This window comes from Schistocerca americana, chromosome 1, assembly GCF_021461395.2.
Source record: "Schistocerca americana isolate TAMUIC-IGC-003095 chromosome 1, iqSchAmer2.1, whole genome shotgun sequence".
NCBI classification, from domain to species: Eukaryota; Metazoa; Arthropoda; class Insecta; order Orthoptera; family Acrididae; genus Schistocerca; species Schistocerca americana.
This window is the reverse complement of record NC_060119.1, coordinates 465,697,382-465,716,909: the sequence shown is the minus strand read 5'-3', so window position 1 is coordinate 465,716,909 and position 19,528 is coordinate 465,697,382. Positions and strand designations below refer to the sequence as shown.

Genomic DNA, 19,528 nt, shown 5'->3' with positions numbered 1-19,528 from the left:
TAGGGCACATCTGTTCCATAGCAGAACGCAGTCCTAGTACAAAGAGGAGAGCGCCACTGATGTCAGGGCCTTGGCCAACTGACAGGCCACTGTATTCTCGCCGGTCTAACGTCAGTATCACAGGATACTGATGCATGTACTTCTACACTGGGTGGAAGCCAGTCGTCCACTGGCTATCGCCGACCAGTCGGGCCGGAGTGGGGCGTGTCTGCCTCACCTTGTCAATGACGAGCTGTGTAACTGAAGTGTAATAAAATATTTCTCTCGATTACCTGTCAGTCATTGGGCGCCACCGACCCTTCACTCCACCGCTCACCCTGCGGAGTGTGCCCCGAAATCGGCGCCAACCCCTACATTGACTTATTAGCAATCTGTTAGCAGTTTCAATCATACTCTTATTTAATAAATCAAGATTTGGCTGTGGGAGGGTGAAACTGTGTTAAGGTGAATACCCTAGCTTTTACCTCCCTACACAGAATACCTTTTGATAAAATAGCATCTGCTATAGGTGGGACACGCTACATTATAAGTAATTCAGTGATCAGGCCAGCAGGACTACATGATGCCAAATGGCTGCCGTGTCATCGTCTACCACATGGCGTCACTTGGATGCAGACATGGGGTCATCACACCTCTGTCCCAGCTATTGTCAGCTTCCAAAACTTGGAGTCTCTACTCCTCTATTGGCTTCACGAGCTAAGTGCAGCCTGTTCCAGACCTCACACCAATGGAAAATCACAGGCAGTACTGGAGATTTAACTCTTGTTGTTTCGAACATGGCAGTCACACGAATTTAGAGAATCAGTATTCGAAGATGACTGTGCGACCATTATGCCGCCAACGTCCTGTACCTCACGTGGGAATCATGAGAACACGATAAGAGAAATTGGGGCGTGTATGGAGGTGTAAACACAGCTTTTTTAATGAATGTGTTCCACGGTTTGTAAATATTTGAAAAACGTCGTATATGAACCACATAAAATAAAACCCATCTTCGGTCACTGACATCAGTAGTAAAGTATGTTATGTAGTGCTCCTCCACACGAAAAGGTGGAATCTGATTGTAATAGCAGCTGAAGATTAACAGTGTTGGTATATTTTACTACTGACTAAGTAATACATTTAGCCAATGGACTTGTTGCAGTGGTAGCACCAGTTCCCGTCAGATCACCGAAGTTAAGCACTGTCGGGGTTCGCCAGCACTTTGACGGGCCGTTGGCTCGGTCTGTCGAGTACTGTTGGCAAGCGAGGAGCAATCAGCTCTTGTGAGACCAACTGAGGAGCTACTTGATTGAGAAGTAGCGGCATCGGTCACGAAAACTGATATTGGCCGAGAGAGTGGTGTGCTGACGACATGTCCCTCTGTATCCACATCCAGTGACCCCTAAGGATGGATCTTCAGGTACTGTTCGGGAGGTGTTTGTTTGTTTATGTAATATATTTTACCAAAGATGGCAGCGAAACAGTACGGCTTTTATTTGATTTGACACCACAGCTTTAATTTTTCCATGTAAGCGGTTACAAATTTGATCTCAACATATAACGCAACGCGTGGCATGCTCGTTTATGAGACAGGGAGGTGAGCCAGGCTCGGATCGAATCCGCGCAGCATGACGACGACCATTGTTCTGGTACACTAGCCAACCTGTGTCTGGCTTTTAGGCGGTTTCTAACGCTTGTTTAGGCTAATGTTGGGCTGCTCCCCAAGTTCCTCCTCAGAGAATGCAATACACAAACGAAACACTTTAACGTACAGAACAAAGCTTATACGGTTCAGAGACAGATGGCGCACCTTCCTTCCCTTGCGTTACCTTGACGACTGTGGCATGAGGAAGATCACTCGGGCACAGTGTTGAACAATAAAACAAAATTTATCAAGGAACTTCCTGGCAGATTAAAACTGTGTGCCGGACCGAGACTCGAACTCGGGACCTTTGCATTTTGCAGGCAAGTGCTCTACCAACTGAGCTACCCAAGCACGACTCACGCCCCGTCCTCACAGCTTCACTTCTGCCAGTACCTCGTCTCCTACCTTCCAAACTTTTTCATATCAGCGCACACTCCACTGCAGAGTGAAAATCTCATTCTGGAAACATCCTCCTGGCTGTGGCTAAGCCATGTCTCCGCAATATCCTTTCTTTCAGGAGTGCTAGTTCTGCAGGGTTCGCAGGAGAGCTTCTGTAAAGTTTGGAAGGTAGGAGACGAGATACTGGCAGAAGTAAAGCTGTGAGGACGGGGCGTGAGTCGTGCTTGGGTAGCTCAGTTGGTAGAGCACTTGCCCGCGAAAGGCAAAGGTCCCTAGTTCGAGTCTCGGTCCGGCACACAGTTTTAATCTGCCTTGAAGTTTCATATCAGCGCATACTCCGCTGCAGAGAGAAAATCTCATTGTGAAAATTTATCAAGATTTGAGAAAACGGGTACAATAATAGACGAGATACACTGAGATGACAAAAGGCATGGGATGCACAAACATAGGCAGCGGTATTATTGCGTACACTAGGTATAAAAGGAGCTATCATTCGTATCCCGGTGATTCATATGAAATTAACAGACTCTGAACGCGGGATAGCAGTTGCAGATAGAGGCATGGGACACTCCATTTCAGTTTTCGAGATCCACAAAGTCAAGACGGTGCCGAGAACAGCAAATTTCAGGCATTACCTCTCACCACAGACAACGCAGTGGCCGACGGCCTTCATTTAACTGCCGAGAGCAGCGATGTTTACGTAAACTTGTTAGTGTTGACAGACAAGCATAACTGCATGAAATAGCCGCAGAAATCAGTGTGGGACGTACGACAAACATATCCGTCAGGACAGTGCGAAATTTGGTATTAAGTGCTATGGCAGCAGACGGCCGACACGAACGCATTTCTTAACGGCACCACATCGCCTGCAGTGCCTCTCCTGGACTCGTGACCATATCGGCTGGTCCCTAGACGACTGGAAATCCGTGGCCTGTTCAGATGGGTCCCGATTTCAGTTCGTTAGATATCATGTTAGGGTTCGAGTGTTGCGCAGACACCAAGAAGCCATGGACCCAAGTTATCAACAAGGCATTGTGCAAGCCGATGATGGCCCCATAATGATGTGGAACGTGTTTACATAGAATGGACTGGGTCCTCTGGTCCAATTGAAACGATCATTGACTGGAAATGATTACGTTCAGTTACTTGGGGATCATTTGTAGCCATTCACGGACTTCACGTTCCCAATCAACGATTGAATTTTTATGGATAACAATGTGCCATGTTACCGGGCCACAGTTATTCGCGATTGATTTGAAGAACATTCTGGACCATTCTAGAGAATTATTTGGCCACCCAGATCGCCCGAGTATCGTGTCGGACATTTATGCGACATAATCAGAGGTCAGTTCGTGCACAAAATCCTATACCGGTAATACTTTCGAAATTAAGGACGGCTACAGAGGCAGCACGACTCAATATTTTTGCAGGGGACTTTTATCGACTTGTTGAGCCCATATCATGCCACATTTCTGCACAACGGGCAGAGGAAGGTCCGACACGATGTTAGAAGGTCTCCCATGACTTTTGTCACCTCAGTGTAAACACAAGTAAAGCGAAGAAATAGCCGTTGTAAGTGTCTTTAAGATACCTGACGACGATATGATAATCGAAACGGGTTACAAATTACGAATGATTTATCAGCAGTCATTTTTCCCTTGCTCAAAACGAGTAGGGAAGAGGACAGAAAATCGAAAATATTGGTACGAAGTACTCTCCACCATACACTGTACTGTAGCTTGCGGAGAACACAAATGCAGATATAGACGTCGATCAACGGCATGAGGGTACAAAAGGCAAAGGAAACTATGGTATTTAAGACACATGAAGTACTTCAGAAGGAAACATGGGCGATGTTTCTAATGCACTCTCCATTGGCAAAAGATTCCGCATTAGTTCCCATTTGTATGTCCGGTAGGCGACTGCGGAGGGATAGATGACTATTAAAAAAACGTGAAGAACCAAAGAAAGGGTAACATTCTACGAGTCGGAGCACGGAATGTCAGAAATGTGAATCTTGTAGGAAGGCTAGAAAACCTGATAAGAGAAATATTAAGACTAAATCTAGATATAGTGGGAGTCAACGATGTGAAACAGTAAGAAGATATTGATTTCTGATCAGACAAATATTGGATCAGATCAACAGCAGCAGGAAATGGTGTAGCTGGTACAAAATTTGTTATCAGTAGGAAAGGAGGGCGAATAGTAAGTCACCGTCAACAGTTTGGTTATAGGATTGTTTTTATCAGAACAGAGTAAACCAACGGCGACGTTACATGCAGAAGACGAACGGACAGCGTGTAAAGGAGCACTGAATTGGTAACTCGGTATTTAAAGGGAGATAAAAATATAGTAATCACGGGGTGTGAGGAGGGATAGTAGGGATAGGACTTAAAGACAGAGTTACGGTAGAATATAGGCTAGATAGTTGGAATAAGGAGGGAAGGAAACTTCTTGAGCTTTTACCTAGTAATAGCAAAATTCACGGTTTAAGTATTAGAATACGAGACACACTTGGCGAAGGCCTGGAGAGAGAGGTAGATACTGTTTGGATTAAATCATCTTGAAGCAGAGATTCCAAAATCGTACTGGACTGTAGAGGATACCAAGGAACAGATACAGACTCAGGTGACAATTTCGTAACGAAGAGTAGATTACAGTTGAAGTGAATCGTCCGGAAGAATCAATGTGGAAAGAAGTGGGATACTAAAAGAAAGAAGAGTGATGAGGTGTGTTAAACGTTTCTAAGGTTGTAGATATTGCAATAACGAATACCAAAGCAGACAGTTAAGACGAAGAAAAATGGACATTCCTGAAAAGGGTTGTCACTGGAGTTGGACAGACAAAAATAGATAGAACAAAAATAACTGCAAAGAAACATTGGGTAACTGAAGAAAAACTTCAACTGATCGACGAAAAGAGATAAAACAAAAATGTTCAGGAAAACAAAAGAGTTGACCGTCACTTAGAATGAAATCAAGAAGAGCAAGAAATATGTAGCGATTCTACTGAAGGAAAAATGTAATGAAATCTAAAAAGAAATTTTCGTCGGGAGAACAGATTTCGGGTAAAATAGAAAACAAGGCTTCAACATCAAGAGGAAAAAATGAATTCTACTGTCAAACGCAGAGGAGGAAACGGACTGAAGGCACCTATGTCGGGGAAGAACTGTGTGATGACGTGAGAGAAGAAGAAATGGGCATCAATTTGGGAGACATAGGGTATTCAGTATTGGAGTCTGAGGGAGCTTCGAAAGACTATCACATAAGGCCGAAGGAACGGACAGCATTTATTTGGAATTCCAAAAATCACTGAAGAAAGTGGCGCTCAATCCGTTACTCGAATTAGGCTGTAGAAGTTATGAGACTGGAGACAGCGTCGAGTTTTCGCAAGAACATTATCCACACAATCCCGAATATGAATGCGAGAAAAACTGCATACGCAACGCAACGGCTCATGTGCCTAAATGTTTACAAAAACAATATAACAAACGAGTCAATAGAGGAAAGTCCACTGGACCTGACGGGATACCAATTCGATTCTACACAGAGTACGCGAAAGAACTTGCCCCCCTTCTAACAGCCGTGTACCGCAAGTCTCTAGAGGAACGGAGGGTTCCAAATGATTGGAAAAGAGCACAGATAGTCCCAGTCTTCAAGAAGGGTCGTCGAGCAGATGCGTAAAACTATAGACCTATATCTCTTACGTCGATCTCTTGTAGAATTTTAGAACATGTTTTTTGCTCGCGTATCATGTCATTTCTGGAAACCCAGAATCTACTATGTAGGAATCAACATGGATTCCGGAAACAGCGATCGTGTGAGACCCAACTCGCCTTATTTGTTCATGAGACCCAGAAAATATTAGATACAGGCTCCCAGGTAGATGCTATTTTTCTTGACTTCCGGAAGGCGTTCGATACAGTTCCGCACTGTCGCCTGATAAACAAAGTAAGAACCTACGGAATATCAGACCAGCTGTGTGGCTGGATTGAAGAGTTTTTAGCAAACAGAACACAGCATGTTGTTATCAATGGAGAGACGTCTACAGACGTTAAAGTAACCTCTGGCGTGCCACAGGGGAGTATTATGGGACCATTGCTTTTCACAATATATATAAATGACTTAGTAGATAGTGTCGGAAGTTCCATGCGGCTTTTCGCGGATGATGCTGCAGTATACAGAGAAGTTGCAGCATTAGAAAATTGTAGCGAAATGCAGGAAGATCTGCAGCGGATAGGCACTTGGTGCAGGGAGTGGCAACTGACCCTTAACATAGACAAATGTAATGTATTGCGAATACATAGAAAGAAGGATCCTTTATTGTATGATTATATGATAGCGGAACAAACACTGGTAGCAGTTACGTCTGTAAAATATCTGGGCGTATGCGTGCGGAACGATTTGAAGTGGAATGATCATATAAAATTAATTGTTGGTAAGGCGGGTACCAGGTTGAGATTCATTGGGAGAGTGCTTAGAAAATGTAGTCCATCAACAAAGGAGGTAGCTTACAAAACACTCGTTCGACCTATACTTGAGTATTGCTCATCAGTGTGGGATCCGTACCAGGTCGGGTTGACGGAGGAGATAGAGAAGATCCAAAGAAGAGCGGCGCGTTTCGTCACCGGGTTATTTGGTAACCGTGATAGCGTTACGGAGATGTTTAATAAACTCAAGTGGCAGACTCTGCAAGAGAGGCGCTCTGCATCGCGGTGTAGCTTGCTCGCCAGGTTTCGAGAGGGTGCGTTTCTGGATGAGGTATCGAATATATTGCTTCCCCCTACTTATACCTCCCGAGGAGATCACGAATGTAAAATTAGAGAGATTAGAGCGCGCACGGAGGCTTTCAGACAGTCGTTCTTCCCGCGAACCATACGCGACTGGAACAAGAAAGGGAGGTAATGACAGTGGCACGTAAAGTGCCCTCCGCCACACAGCGTTGGGTGGCTTGCGGAGTATCGATGTAGATGTAGATGTAGAGCATGAAAGAAATTCTAGGATCTGTTAAATGACTATCATTTTGGCTTTAGGAAAGGTAAAGGCACCAGTGTATCAGTCTTGACGTTACTCCAGATAATGGAGGTGAAAAAAATAAGGCTTCCTCATAGGATCTGTCGACCTTGAAAAAGCGTGCGGCGACTAAAGTGATATAAGCCGTAGAGAAAGGCGCGTAATGTACAGCATCCAAAAGAACCAAGAGCGAACATCAGAATGGAAGGCTAGGAGAGAGGTGCTCGGATTCCAAGGGGCGTAAGGCAGGGATATTGATGATAATGTTGGCTGGTGACATTGCTGTCTCCAGTGAATGTGAGAAGCAAATGTAGGAGCTGTTAAACTGAATCAAGAGTCTACTGAATATGGATTGGCCGTAAACGACAGAAACACGAAAGTTACGAGAGGAAGCACAAATGAAATTGGCAATCAAAACTGGGGATCAAATAGTTGACTAGCGATGGAATTCTTCCACCTTTGAAGGTGACATTGCTGTCTCCAGTGAATGTGAGAAGCAAATGTAGGAGCTGTTAAACTGAATCAAGAGTCTACTGAATATGGATTGGCCGTAAACGACAGAAACACGAAAGTTACGAGAGGAAGCACAAATGAAATTGGCAATCAAAACTGGGGATCAAATAGTTGACTAGCGATGGAATTCTTCCACCTTTGAAGGTGACATTGCTGTCTCCAGTGAATGTGAGAAGCAAATGTAGGCGCTGTTAAACTGAATCAAGAGTCTACTGAATATGGATTGGCCGTAAACGACAGAAACACGAAAGTTACGAGAGGAAGCACAAATGAAATTGGCAATCAAAACTGGGGATCAAATAGTTGACTAGCGATGGAATTCTTCCACCTTTGAAGGTGACATTGCTGTCTCCAGTGAATATGAGAAGCAAATGTAGGAGCTGTTAAACTGAATCAAGAGTCTACTGAATATGGATTGGCCGTAAACGACAGAAACACGAAAGTTACGAGAGGAAGCACAAATGAAATTGGCAATCAAAACTGGGGATCAAATAGTTGACTAGCGATGGAATTCTTCCACCTTGGAAGGAAAATAATGGATGATGGATGAAGCAAGAAGGATAGAAACAACAGCCTACCCAAAATAAAAAGGATATTCCTCATTAAAATCAAAGAAGAAATATCTGAGAAGGTACAGTACATCTGGAACACAGCGTTATATAAAAATGAACCACGGATTATGGGAAGACTAGAGTAGAAGGGAATTGAAGCATATGAATTGAGAGAGATTGTGTATTAAATTGACTGATAAGAAATGAGCAGGTTCTTCGCAGATTCAGCAAGGCAACGATTGTGAGTAAAATTGACAAGAAGAGGGGACAGGACGATAGAAGACGAGTCGAGACATCAGGGAATAACTTAGATCGTACTAGAGAGAGCAGTAGAGGACAATGACTGCAGTGGAAGACAGAGATCGAATCTACCCAAAAAATAATTTAGGTTGTTTGGAGTGAGTTCTGCTCTGAGAAGAAAAGACTGTTTGACAGAAAAACATGGATACATGAGATGTATTCGCAACTGCAAATATGGACAACCATCAGCTGTATAATGGAACAATGACAATGAAAATCTGTGGCGAAACGGGACTCGAAACTGGATTTCCACCTTATCGCGAGCGACCGCCTTACCACTGGGCTATCCCCGCTCACGACTCACGGCCAGACACAAACTTACGTATGTCAAGAACATCTCTTACAGAATCTTCATCCCTTCGTTCCATTAGTTCTTGAGTATAGTGATTCGATTTGAAATCCCTCTTCAAGTTGGATTAACAAAGATCCACTCATCGTCAGCTGCCATGAAATTTCTTGGTTTCTTTCAACATAAAGCACCATCTGCTGCGATACCATCGCCTGCAAGGAAAAAAATTACGGTGAGTTTCAAGTATTTATACACCGACGGAAGAAAACCGCAACACCAAAAAATAATTAAAGTAGAATAATGAAATTTCGGGAATACATATCTCTAGGTAACATATTTAAGTGATTAATACTGCAACATCACAGGCTAATGAAAGCGCGAGATACGCTAGATACGACTGTGGTTTATTCTGATCCGAAATTTTTCATTCGAATAGAGCTAATTAAACGGAGAAATAACCAATTCGTTATTAACACACCAATTATGCGGAAGCTGTTCTCAAGAAGATGAACGTTATTTGAACCCACGCTCGTTGTACCGTTGGACAGTATCTGAAATGCATTTCAGATACTGCTGAAATGGATTTCAACTTACTGGGAACGGGTAAACTTCTTCGACTAGTCATATTTTCTGCTTCGTAAAACGGATACTCGCCAAAGTGCCTTGAGACGAACATCGGAGAGCCGACAATCAAAAGCTAGCGGAACGGGCGGATTAGAAGCGTTTCAATTCTTCCATTGAGAAGTTTTTGTCTGCCGTTTCTTTACTGTTCAAGTTCTGTTTTTAATTCTTATGCATGACGTGAGGACGAGTGACGCTCTTATAACTTTAAAGAAACAGCGACGTTTCTGGGCCTTACCCTCTCTTTTAATGCTTACCTGGTTGCCACAACTTAGGGACCTTACAAAGCATTAAATATTTTAAACGCATTGGCTGCTGTTCATGGGGAGAAGATCAAACTCTTCTGCTCGAGTTTTACAGATTCTTCGTGCTATTCCAGCACAAAGGAAATAAGATCAGTATTAGCTAAAGCATGTCTAAGATATCACCAGAGCTCCACTTCCAAGGACATCAGCCAGGTTAACGCAGGAGGAGTCGTATTGATAAAATCTCTGAAAGGATCTGTGTATCTCCTTAAAGTGCATTCTTGGGCAATGTGTTCCGCAGTTTGGTCATCGTCTTCACCTTAAGAGACTATAGGCTAGCGACGATAGTGACTTGTAAATACGATGCCTTTCCTCGGTAGTGCCAGTCACGATCACCGCAATGCTGAAAATCTGGTTGTAGATGGGACAGTATTTATTCATTCATGTACCTGACACTGTACTTCTGAAGCTATTAATACACCCAGTCTATTCATGCGAAGTGCAATTGTTAATTGCGATGACCAGTTTTTACACTACGAAAAAATAACTAGCGCATGTTTACAGAACAGCATATGCAATCATAGTGGCGAAGTTTTCAATGGTGGCACAAACTAGGCAGTCTTATTTTTCTAAAAAACTACACCGTTCACATCTGACACTGTCCTTTTTCTACTCATCAATCGTACATGGCCCAGCCACATTAATGTTACGTCAGGTACGTTCAACATCAACGTGGAATAACCAGTTATTGACGGCAGGTGGTAGCACTAGCAGAGGAGGGTATATATGGCGCATCGGGGAGGCGCAGACAACAGTGGAGTCATTGTCACAGCGAGGTAACGGAGCCATTTATCTGACGTCCAAACAGGCATGTTCATTGGCTTTCGTGCCAAGGGTGGAAGTATTTTTAAGTTCGTAAACAGTTCGTGTGCCGTCGTGGTTAGAGTATACCGTGACGACAAAACGACATCAACCGGCGGCGAAGCAGCTATGGTGCGCAACGGGCCATAGATAATGGGGGTGAACGATGTTGCGGAGATGTGTACGGGCGAATATATATGCAACTGTTGACCAACTGAGCAACAAGATATACCAAGGAGCTACCAGCAATGTGTCCTCAACGGCCGTTTAGTGAACGTTCTGCGTATGGCCCTCTGCCGCTGGCGCCTGGTTCATGCGCCCATGGAGACTGCTGTTCATCGTCGACGAAGGCTGGAATTTGCACGCCAATACACTACTGCTACGGTCGTAGGTTCGAATCTTGCCTCGGGCATGGATGTGTGTGATGTCCTTAGGTTAGTTAGGTTTACGTAGTTCTAAGTACAGGGGACTGATGACCTTACCGAGCGAGGTGGCGCAGTGGTTAGCACACTGGACTCGCATTCGGGAGGACGACGGTTCAATCCCGCGTCCAGCCATCCTGATTTCGGCTTTCGTGATTTCCCTAAATCGCTCCAAGCAAATGCCGGGATGGTTCCTTTGAAAGGGCACGGCCGACTTCCGTCCTAATCCTTCCCTAATCCGATGAGACCGATGACCTCGCAGTTTGGTTCAAATGGTTCAAATGGCTCCGAGCACTATGGGACTTAACATCTGAGGTCATCAGTCCCCTAGAACTTAGAACTACTTAAACCTAACTAACCTAAGGACATCACACACGTCCATGCCCGAGGCAGCATTCGAACCTGCGACCGTAGCAGTCGCCCGGTTCCGGACTGAAGCGCCACCGCGGCCGGCTCGCAGTTTGGTCTCTTCCCCCAAACAACCCCAACACAACCCCAACACAACCCCAACTGATGACCTCAGATGTTAAGTCCCATAGTGCTTAGAGCCATTTGAATCATTTTGCACTCCAATACCGCAACTGGACGTCCACAGTGTGGCGACACGTGGCCTTTTCAGATGACTCACGTACGCCTGTACGGCGTATAACATCCGATAGCAAACACAGGAGGAAGCGTTATGGTCTTGGGGAATTCAATTTCTGCAGCTTTCAGTTAATAGTATCCTGATGAAAATTAATTACACAAATGGTATCGGAACACTTGAAATAACAGCCTGAATAATAAATTCCACAGAAATTTGGTCTTAACAAGAATTTTAGATTTCTAAATAACACACATTAACAAGTAAATGTGTTGGAAATACACTCCTGGAAATGGAAAAAAGAACACATTGACACCGGTGTGTCAGACCCACCATACTTGCTCCGGACACTGCGAGAGGGCTATACAAGCAATGATCACACGCACGGCACAGCGGACGCACCAGGAACCGCGGTGTTGGCCGTCGAATGGCGCTAGCTGCGCAGCATTTGTGCACCGCCGCCGTCAGTGTCAGCCAGTTTGCCGTGGCATACGGAGCTCCATCGCAGTCTTTAACACTGGTAGCATGCCGCGACAGCGTGGACGTGAACCGTATGTGCAGTTGACGGACTTTGAGCGAGGGCGTATAGTGGGCATGCGGGAGGCCGGGTGGACGTACCGCCGAATTGCTCAACACGTGGGGCGTGAGGTCTCCACAGTACATCGATGTTGTCGCCAGTGGTCTGCGGAAGGTGCACGTGCCCGTCGACCTGGAACCGGACCGCAGCGACGCACGGATGCACGCCAAGACCGTAGGATCCTACGCAGTGCCGTAGGGGACCGCACCGCCACTTCCCAGCAAATTAGGGACACTGTTGCTCCTGGGGTATCGGCGAGGACCATTCGCAACCGTCTCCATGAAGCTGGGCTACAGTCCCACACACCGTTAGGCCGTCTTCCGCTCACGCCCCAACATCGTGCAGCCCGCCTCCAGTGGTGTCGCGACAGGCGTGAATGGAGGGACGAATGGAGACGTGTCGTCTTCAGCGATGAGAGTCGCTTCTGCCTTGGTGCCAATGATGGTCGTATGCGTGTTTGGCGCCGTGCAGGTGAGCGCCACAATCAGGACTGCATACGACCGGGGCACACAGGGCCAACACCCGGCATCATGGTGTGGGGAGCGATCTCCTACACTGGCCGTACACCACTGGTGATCGTCGAGGGGACACTGAATAGTGCACGGTACATCCAAACCGTCATCGAACCCATCGTTCTACCAGTCCTAGACCGGCAAGGGAACTTGCTGTTCCAACAGGACAATGCACGTCCGCATGTATCCCGTGCCACCCAACGTGCTCTAGAAGGTGTAAGTCAACTACCCTGGCCAGCAAGATCTCCGGATCTGTCCCCCATTGAGCATGTTTGGGACTGGATGAAGTGTCGTCTCACGCGGTCTGCACGTCCAGCACGAACGCTGGTCCAACTGAGGCGCCAGGTGGAAATGGCATGGCAAGCCGTTCCACAGGACTACATCCAGCATCTCTACGATCGTCTCCATGGGAGAATAGCAGCCTGCATTGCTGCGAAAGGTGGATATACACTGTACTAGTGCCGACATTGTGCATGCTCTGTTGCCTGTGTCTATGTGCCTGTGGTTCTGTCAGTGTGATCATGTGATGTATCTGACCCCAGGAATGTGTCAATAAAGTTTCCCCTTCCTGGGACAATGAATTCACGGTGTTCTTATTTCAATTTCCAGGAGTGTACATGAAAATCAGCGAAAAAATTCGGTTATTTTTGGGAGTAGACAAACAGAACAAATGGAAAGAATCCCCTTGCTTTGTCAGAAGCTGATGCATATTCCCCGCTTCCACAAAGTAGCGTGGCATTTTGTAGGCCTTCTAACAACCCTACCACAACAAAGGTCAAAATTTTAATAACGGTTGTGGTGTTGCTCACGCTGCTAAATACTGCATTTTCGGGCAACATCAGTCATATTATGTGGCAGGTGTCATTAGAGCACAGTTAATAGTCATTTCATGTAATAATGAAAAAACTAGGCACTCATCTTTTTGTGTTTCCCACACTGGTCTCGTATTATCATGGCTCAGTCGTTGAAAATCTAGGTGATTATGATTCCAAGCTCGGATGCAAAGAGGCCTAGATTTTATTCTACTATATTCAAAAGTTTTGTAGATGCGCTTCGCAAACCATCCTTGAAGTTTACACTTTTACTGGACAATGGTCATGTAAAAAAAGTAATCAGCACTCCGAATTTAAGTTACACATCCTTTTAATTGCTTTTATTGCAATATCACGTGACACACAAACATCACTTTACAATACAAAGCACACTTAAAAACATCTTCATCACATTTTATAAGCCAACTACAATATGCATCTTTCCAACATGGCGTCCAAGACTTGACTTTTTCAAGGTCCGACTCTCTAACAACTTAACAACTAAGTAATAATCGCTTACGCGCCCAAAAATCAGAGTTACAAGTACGTCAAAGATCATAGTGACAAAAGAAAGAATACACATAAGAATAATATCATTGCAATATAAACATATCGATGCATCAAAAATGAAATCAAATCTGAATGTTGTCTCAGAAATATGTCAACTACTTTGCAGAAACACAGTAGAATATAGTTGGTATCGAGAGGTTCAGGTGAGGTGCCGTAATGGTTGCGTAATTCAAGTACCATTACAGCCTGTCCAAATTTTGTAGAGGCTGGTCCATGCGCCCCACTTCAAATTAAATGCTTGTAGAGCAACCGCTGCGTCTATTATATCATGTTTGTGCAATGGTGTTGTGTTCCATTTTTGTCGCCAGTCTTCTTTAACCTGGGAGTTGAGTTCGGCGACCTCAGTCCGTAAGGGGCTCCAGCATTTAAGACGGTTCAGCGGAAGCTTATTTAGGATCTCGTGGAAAGTTCTTGTGGATGAATTTTATCCACAGTGGATGTTGCTGAACTCAGTGACTGTTCCTTTGTAGGGTGCAGAAAAATTTCCGCTACCAGTCACAAAAATGAGTATTTGTCACGCGACCGGTTTCGGGCTTGTGCCCATCCTCAGGTGTTTATACATTCATGTACATGTTTATATTGCTAGAGATCAATGAAGGTGAAGCATCATTATTATGATAACATGTGTGCAACTAAGTGGAAAAACTGTCACCACGGCGTGATTATAATACTGATGCTTCACCTTCATTGATCTCCAGAAATATAAACATGAACATTAATATATAAACACCTGAGGATGGGCACAAGCCCGAAACCGGTCGTGTGACAAATAATCTTTTATTGTGACTGGTAGTGGAAATTTTTCTACTTCATGTGGATGATTTAGATGTTATAGCTTCTCCATGCCCTTAGCGTGTCATCCATCCGTCTTAGTTCTGGTGGTGGAATATTAATGGTTAAAATACAGTCAGGGAAAGGGTGATTGTTTCATTGCTCCCATGTTGATTTTGATGCAGTCGTTCAAGATGGACATTTTACTGGTGTGGGTGAAACGCCCGCTAAACCCGCTAGGTAGAACAGGTAATTAGGATTGTGGAAAGGTCCAAATAATCTAATTGTAATTTAATAACACTTTTACAACCAAAGCGCCACATAACCGGACCTTTACTGAATGCAACTCTTTCACGGCTGAAGGCCTCCAAACAAGAAATCTTAACCAATCAACAGGATAAAACAATCCAATTAAGATGGCAATAAAATAATTACAAAAAACATCACAGCAACGTATATAGAATAAACATACGCAAAGTGCAATAGGCGCAATGCCAAAGGCTGAAGGCCACCATTAAGTTTCAGAATTTTAGAATATATTACCATAGACGTTTGAAGGCAGAAAGCCACAATGTTTAAAAACAAGAAGTCTTAGAAATCAACAAGATAAAAATGCAATTAAAAGGAAAATAAAATAAATAAAGAAACATATCACGGCTAAGCGGAAAGCCTCAAGGCAAGGCAGATAGAAGAAACATATGCAAGGTGGAATACCAATGGCTGAAGGCCGCCATTAAGTTTCAAAATTTTAAAATATGTTACCACAATCTTTTAAAGGCAGAAGGCCGCAATTTTTAAGCTTGAAAGATATCTTAAAGAATTAATTTTGCAAAATTTTTAAGAAAAAGGAAAAATAACCATAAGCCTTAAATTTTAAGCAGCTGAAAACAGATAATTAAACACCGGTGGCACTCAGAAGCCTCCAGGGAGATCGGTACGCCCTCGTTCAGTTAGGCGAGACAGGTGGTGAGCCCACCTATACTTGATCCGTCGGAACCCAACAAGGGGACAGCCACGGACCTACCGACACAACGACTTGCTTGCCACCAATCGGTACATGAGAACTCGAACACAAAATGTTACGAACGTAATTATTCACAATCAAATATGTACAAACGCTCGGCGTTGCTCACAGGAAAACCTCGCCAACAGCGAACCCCCGAAACGAACCACAACATGAATGGACGAGGCTTGGGTACTTAAAAAACCACTCAACCTTGACGTCCTGGGTCGGTGAACCACGAAGCTCGTAGCGATCGGACAGCTCCACACACGCTCCGACACTGCGTAGGGACCGACAGCGGACCCAGCGACTGCACCGCGCGGAGATATCTTCCCTGGTCCGCAGCAACCGACCGACTGCCTGCTGGTCCGTCCGTGACTACTACTCCGTCGCGACTGGACTGCTGGTGCGTCTCCCACTCACTCCCAGACACACGACGGCGGAAATACTGGCTCGGACCCAACCACGCAGAGGAAACACGCCCCCTGGCTAAACGACATCCCTGCACTAGGAAAGGACTGACCCTAGTTCCACAAGATGGTAACTGAAGGGGCCCAGAAGCGCTCAGAGAAGCGGTTACACGTCGCCCAATGAGACGACCGGCCTCTCAGAGCCACTACGCCGACAACATTTGAAATAATCGTCAGTGGGACTAACGCCAACTACACACACAAGCTGACAAACACTTGCACGAAGACCTGAACGATACAACAGCAACTAAGCACGCACGAAGACAAATCGGAAGTCGATGCATACACACACAGCCGTCTCATGAACGATTGGCGAACCAAAACGCATCGTCCGGTAGGACGACCGACCGACGATCCACCAAGACCGTGGCCCGGCTCAAGTGATGCGTGGCGGCAATGGTCGGGCGAGCCATGTCGACGCAGACCTCACTGCTCCAACCCGACTGCACTGGTGCCGCATTGCAACTCCCGACTGGCAGGTCCGGACTGCGCTCCAGACGCGTTCCAACCGACTGGCAGACCCGAACTGGCTACACGAACTCGCTTACGACTGACAACGACCGGGAAGTAATAGCAGTCGAGCAAAGATGTTACGAGAGGGGATATATCGATACGCGCTGCTAACGCCGCTCACGGGCAGGCAAAGCAGCAACTCAGTGACTGTAGTAATTTAAATTAACGTAGTGAGGTGGAAGTACGTTAAAAACAGGGTGTAAAATACATTATGGCGGGAACACGAGCCAGGCATGGCTCAGTGGGCACTCCTCTGTCATACAGGGGTGTAATATTGAGGCTCTTGATATACCATGGTCAAAGGCAGGGTGGACATGCGTCAACTCCCTATGAGCACCCAGAAAGCTTCCTTATGATGTTATTATGAGTCTTTACTTCCTGGTTCATATTTTCCAAGGGCTTCTTGTGAGTAAGTGAACAGTCCAGGTGTTTAGGGTAAAAATTGTGCAACACGTTTTTGGAAAAATCAGACGTTAAGCTGTTGGTTAGGTATTCGGTTGTTTGAGTCGATGCCTCTGGCTGCTGTGGATTTGTGCAGAGTATTCATTTTTTAAATATCTATTCCGTGTTTCTAATTCTCTGGAAAGAATAGCTTCTCCTTCTTCTAGATGTTTTTTGGTGGTTGTTGGCTAGTCCACATAACAAAATTTCTTGCTGGGTGTTTTTGCCAGATCACTGGTGTACAAAGTGAAGAAAGTACTGGGTCTAGCACAGATCTTTGTGGAAGATCAGATGAAAACTTTAAAGAATCGGTTACTTAACATGTTTTCACGACTAATTTTCTTATTTTGCACGCACCGGTTCAGTCTGAGCAATCCCTCCGCCTCATGGTGGCGTACATTGCCATCAGGTCGACTAAAACTACCGATGCTTTTAGTTTCTTTTGGAAACCGTGTAAAGTCAATACCCGCTCACAACAGCTCCGTGTTCTCCCGAAGCCAGCCAGAAACGTAAGAGTTACGTTGTCTAGTCCATCCCGAATATAATTCTCAATTGCGCGTTCAACTATTTTGAAGCTGACACTTAGCAGTGCGATCGGGCGATGACTGGAAGCGCCTTCCGGAGGCTTCTCGAGGTTCAGGATTTCCAACGTGTGTGCGATTTTAAATCGAGGACGAATTCTCCCGATATATAAAATTATTTCAGTCACGTTCTTCCCTACTGATTTAGATGTTTTATAAAGTCTTGGAATATGTCATCAATTCGTGCTGCCATTTTAGTTCTTAGAGTTTTTATGGCTTCGTTTATCTCCTGTGCACTGAAGGGATCTGAGAGGGTAGTGTTTTGCTGTAAGTCGTTATCGGTTTGGTTTAGCTCTTAGTCTGTCTGTATTTCGGTACTGTCATTCAAGGGGAATTTTTCAGTACACATTTTAAAGTACGTTGTCATTTCTGATGGTGTTACTCTCAGTTCTGGATTTCAGTTGTAGGCTGATGTTCCCAGTTTTCATTGGAGTGTCAAAGCTTTTTTCCTCAAATTAGAGTTCAATTCGGACGTCAGACTTTCCCATTTCTGTTTATCGGCCTTCGTTCATTTCTTCTAATGTCTGTTTACCGTTTCGGTGTTTATGGTCTCTTGGTATTCTTTGTTGTGGGTTTGGGTAGATTTATTCCGGGCTGGAAGACGATATTTTCTTTCTTTCTTTGGGATATTCCGTTTAGGTGCATCTAGAATAAGTCGCACAGTTAATTTGTAATTTTCAGCCTTTGGAGATATCCATGGCCGATTACTCTCCGCTTTCTATGTACATTGTTTCCAGTCATCTCTCTTAAAATTCCATCTGGGTTCATTGATGGATTTTGTCACTGGTATGTGAACACCAATGTTGATTTTTATGGAGCAAAATGTTTTGGTATTTTCCATGGGTGATCCAGTGATAGTTCCTTTTCATTGGTGGAGAACATGAATACGTCAATGTTTGTATCGACGTGCCATTTGTGTGATCGGAACGTTTTAAATTCCTTGGCACCGTAACTTAAGACACCTTGTACGTCAATCCATTTGGACAATTTTCTCCCTTTTTCGTCTGTATTTATGCACGACCAGTTTGTGTTTCGGCTTTCAAAATCTCCCAAAAATATGCAAGGCCTAATCGTGCGTTGGCCACTTTACGTTAGATAGTTTGTAGACTGATTTAATTGTCAGACTTTCGAGTTTATCTTAATTACTTCTATGTCGTTAATTTTCTGGCGGGTTACCCCAGTATAATCTGAAATGCAGATATTTACTTATGTTGTGTATCCATGAATAAGCGAGAGGAGCATTGATGCTATTCTACATCGTGTAATCTTGCATCCAACCGCAACTTGTCGTCACTCAGATATTCACATACCTGCGCAATATTTTTTGGTCTATGCAGTCTGAGAAGAGCTGCTATCTATTTCTTTTTGCTGTTAGTAGTTGGCCGTGATACATCTGAGATCTAGTTAGTTAGCCCTCTGTGTAATTTCATTGTCCGAGGATTGTCTTGGAGGTCTACAGGTTGTGCATTAAAAATATTCGACATGGTGCACCATGAAGAAATTATGGTGGCCACCGAGAGTTCAGGAGGACAGCTTTACATCAATAAACAGCGAGTACCAAGGTCTTTTGGAATCCATGCGAAGGGTTGGTTGCATTTTAGAGATATGTGTGTGGATCACATTGAAGTTTCAGGACAGGATTTGAACAGTCTCCTCCTTGGCTATTTGAAAGGCTCAAAATTATTTTAGATTGAAACTTTAAGGAGGAATTACTATAGATATAACCTCTAAGTTCCTAATTTGTAGTATTTTTAATAGATGCAGTTTTTTAATGCAGTATACACTAACCGGCAGAAACAAGGGGACTTCCGATGCCTGTTAGCCTTTTCCTTCGACCTCCACAGGAATCGCCTCT

General features: G+C 44.6%; 1 non-coding gene across 1 annotated transcript; it reads right to left on the bottom strand.

Annotated features, from left to right (window-relative positions):
* Positions 1-1,904: 1,904 nt before the first annotated feature.
* Positions 1,905-1,979, bottom strand: Trnac-gca. The gene has a single exon. It is a non-coding gene; the product is annotated as a tRNA-Cys (tRNA).
* Positions 1,980-19,528: the final 17,549 nt, after the last annotated feature.